A 4,045-nucleotide genomic window follows, 5' to 3' on the forward strand; every position below is an offset into this window, starting at 1 on the left:
GCAGCCCTGCCCGCAGCCCTGCCCGCAGCCGGGCGCCGCCGCGCCGCGGCCCATCTGCACCTTCTGCCTCAGCGAGCAGCGGAAGCGGGTAAGGGCCGGCTCCCGAGGATCCCCCTTCGGGCGCTGCTCGGCGGAGGGTGGTTATCGGTCTCCACCGCGGGTGTGGGGTTGTCCCAACCGAGGGTTGAAGGGCGTCCGTGGTTTCTCCTAACCTGTGCTTTTTGTCACTCGTACAGCACCGAGAAGGAGAGAAACCGCTGTCCGGTCCGGCTTTAGGTGGGCACTGAATCGGCTGAGAATCTCGGGCAAACCTTGCAGTGACCGGACTGCTCTGGGTAACGTCGCCGCGCTCATGCTATATGTTTACATTTAAATAACGCAGTCCTAAAAGAGTTACTTTTTAAGCCTTTGCACCTTGTTTCACTTTGTGACAGGTTCATTCAGGGTATTTTGCAAATGAAATTGAATGCTCTTGAGACAGTTGCACCTGGTGCGGCAGCTATTTTAGGGCAAGAAATGTTAAACCTAAGCAGCCAAGCCCCGACCCTGATGTCTCCTAAACCTGTGTCACATGGTGAAACTTGAACTTCCAAACACACAGTGTCTCCTGTCAGGGGAACCTGTCATGAACACGTCGTGCTGTACGCCTTCAGCCCAGCTTGGGCTGCACGCAGCACTGCCGCCCACTCCTCCAGCTGCACGCCAATTCTTGGGGTGGGGGGCTGATACCGACAGCTGACATGCTCGAGAGGTTCGAACAATGCTGGAAGATTATTTTAAGGTGTTCACAGAAAGTCGGGAAACTTCCAGTGAAAGCACCACGGTTCGCTGTGCGCGTAGGCACAGCAGCAGATCGACACGGGACGTAGCCAGGACGGGAGAGGAAAGTGGAGAAGTGCTGCGTAAGCGATGCTCTTTCCTTATTAACGCTGCGAGTCATGCCAGTCCTTTAAATAGCACGGGATATTCCTAAATCTGTCTGGCAAGCACGGGGTGAGGAGGGTTCCCCGAGGGCTCTCTACGTTTACCCAACACCCAGGTCATTCCCAAAGTGTGCCTGTACATCGCTGATGTCATTTATCTCCCCTCAGTTTATTAACTTGTATACATTTTTTTTAAGAAGTAAGTCTAAAAACCAAATATGCATGTTACGTTTTCAGTTTTGGACATTAATGAAGCAGCAGGCTAAAATCTTAAACCCCAGGAATGGTGGTTTTTAAAAAAATATATAGCTAGTTTAATTTTGCAATGTTTTTTATAGTTATAATAGATTTAATTAGGCCTTAATTAATCTTTAACTTGTTACTCTGGGAGGCACTCTGTATTCTTTAAAAGCTTGGTAACCGTACCACTCTGAGAAGTGCTGCGAAGGATACTTGTCTCTTTTTTTCTCCCCTGATGCCATCTGTTCAGTTCTCCCGGCCAGCCTTGCTGCTTTAGCCAAACGTGAGGACTGAAGAAGCAGCGCTGCGTTGCTCACTTTACTTTCTGTGTAGAATTTTCTCTTCTTCCCCTAAATGAGTGCAAAGCAAATTCTGGCATTTATTATGAAGAACTTAGCAAGAACAAGATCTTGGTATATTGCTCGTGCAACTTCACATTTTTAGTTCTCCTTCTCCCCTCCCCAACACGTGCTGACTACCTTTCCTTTATCACGATGAGGAAAAATCTGTTGTACCTACAGAACCTGCCGTAAACGTCTCCTTTAAAATCCTAATCAAGAAAAATACCGAAGCAAAGTTCCAGCGATTCCACATCGTGTCGGTCTATTCACTTATTAAAAGCTACATGCCGTCTTTTCCTGAATTGAGAAGAGGTTTTTGTTTTTACAAGGTTTCTATCTTTTTTTTTTTTTTTTTAAATAGGGAACTTTAAATTGCTGCCAGGTTATGATCTTTGTTTTGCTTTGGCATTGATTCATGAAGCTGGAACTCCTTCAAGTTTATACAGAGTGCTTTTTCGTTTTTGTATTGTGTCGGCATGTGTGCGTGGGTATAGATTGCTACAAACATGTCTTCCTGGCTTTTTTTAAAATGAATTTGAAAGCGTTTGTCTTTTAAAAAATCATTTACTTTGTAATTAAAGCTGATCTTACAGTTAAGCTCTACATTCTTATGAACACATTAAACCAAAGCATCTGACCTGCTTAACAGGCAGTTAATACAAATCTATTCATTTAGCTGTATCATTTAGTATGATACCCTAAAATGGCAAAAAAAATGCAATTTCAAACAATTTTAGGAAAATTTTGCATTGAGTTTGCTCTGAATTTTGCAATTCTTAAGAAAGACAATAAATTAATTATTTCAGGTTTTCAAAATGTGGTGGTGGTGTTGCAGTTTTAAGAGTTTTAAGATTAGTTCTTGGCAAATGCAGCGTATTTGGATTTAATAGGATATCTCTATACTTAGTTATTAAAGGAAATGCGTATAAAAAAGTGAGGTCTACTTTTGCACCATAGTATTAGCTGAAAGCTCGTGACTTGAAACTCTCATGAATAATTTGCACAATTCTACAGGAATTTGATGTTCTTAGTTTAAATGGGATTTCGTCTCCCTGGTTTTGTATAAAGTTTATACAAAATGCTTTTCAATGACAAAAGCAGGAGCAGGCTGTTACGACTTGGCCGTATCTCCTGTGTAAGGTGGCTCAGTGTAGCATTACATTCTTCTCTCTTCACTCAGGACAAACTGTTGAATTCAGCTGGGCTTGAAGATTTCAGTGTAATGCCTAGGGTTTCAACTGCTAAATAATATTGGAATTCCAGTAACACTGATTGATCATGGCAGAAATTAGGCCCCAGAGCACTGTGGCCCAAATATTCATGGTATAGACAGATAATATCTATCCAAAACAACTATGACAGTGATTTCTCAGAGGAACAGACCCCAAGCCTGCATTTATCCTTATGTAACACTATGTATTTAAACGGGGACAAATGGGAACAGATCCTTACCTTTGCTGAAGTTTATTTATAATGTAAAACTTCCCTACCCCCAGGAGCGAAAAAGATACAGGATTGAGCTGTTACTGTGTAATGGGTTTTCTATAAACCTTGGGAAAAAGAATTTAATTTCTAGAGACACAGATGAATTGAGTGCTCGGATTTCACACATAAAGAGCTCACTTGTCATTAGGTATTTTACTGAATTTTTACTGTATGAGTTTGTGTGTCTTATCAGTTCTATTTTTTTAATCACTTGGTGGAGAGGCATTCTTCCTGGCATGCACAAATATATATTTATAAGCCAAAGTTTTGAAACTCGGGTGTCTAAGAGCGAATACCTTCCTTGATGGTCAGGCATTGGAACGGTGCGCGTTTTTCCAGAGGTGCCAAGCACCCTCTTGTTCTGCTGAAGACATTGTTTTTTCCCACAGACTCACCACTGTGTTCTGTGCTGTATGTACGAACAGAGGCATGCCTAATGCCCATCCCTTCTTTGTTTTCCTGTAGACACTTGGCTATTCAATTTACATGATGCATGAATAAAGCAGAAATGGTGATATACACCATTTGATCTTAGATCCTATTAAATGATTGTTAAAATATTCCAAGCATAGTACTTTGTATAAATAAATCATTGTACTTAGCCTGGTACATCACAGTATAAAAACAGCACCAAGCAAAACAAATAAATCATGTTGTTTGATTTTACTGGTTAAGTTTAAAGAAGTATTTAACATAGTACTTGGTTATTTATGAATTAATCATAAAGTAAGTCAAAGTACTTTCATATGTTAGCTACTATTTTCAGTTCCGTTCTACAAAATGGAAGTTTCCTTTCTCATATCTTATTGGAAAATCTGCTTCTTTACAAAAAGTCTGTATTTGTTTGCAAAATGTGCTTATATTTGCTAAAATAAACGGTATTTTTGTTACTAATTTAAACAATAAACTATGAACACTAAGGTGGTAGTTCTCTTCTATAGCCATCTCAGTTAAGATACAAGTATTCAATCTTTTTCTTTATCTCTTTCAAACCTATCTCTACAAGATTTCAGCAGCGTATGTATGTATGTATGTATGTATGTATGTATGTATAAG

The 4,045-nt window shown here is 40.5% G+C and overlaps 1 long non-coding RNA gene across 1 annotated transcript; it reads left to right on the forward strand.

Moving 5' to 3' along the window:
- Window positions 1–3,909, forward strand: LOC103899235. The gene is made up of 2 exons (XR_657595.1): window positions 1–88; window positions 237–3,909. It is a non-coding gene; the product is annotated as an uncharacterized LOC103899235 (long non-coding RNA).
- The last annotated feature ends 136 nt before the right edge of the window (window positions 3,910–4,045 follow it).

This window comes from Aptenodytes forsteri, unplaced genomic scaffold, assembly GCF_000699145.1.
Source record: "Aptenodytes forsteri isolate BGI_AS27 unplaced genomic scaffold, ASM69914v1 Scaffold11, whole genome shotgun sequence".
NCBI classification, from domain to species: domain Eukaryota; kingdom Metazoa; phylum Chordata; class Aves; order Sphenisciformes; family Spheniscidae; genus Aptenodytes; species Aptenodytes forsteri.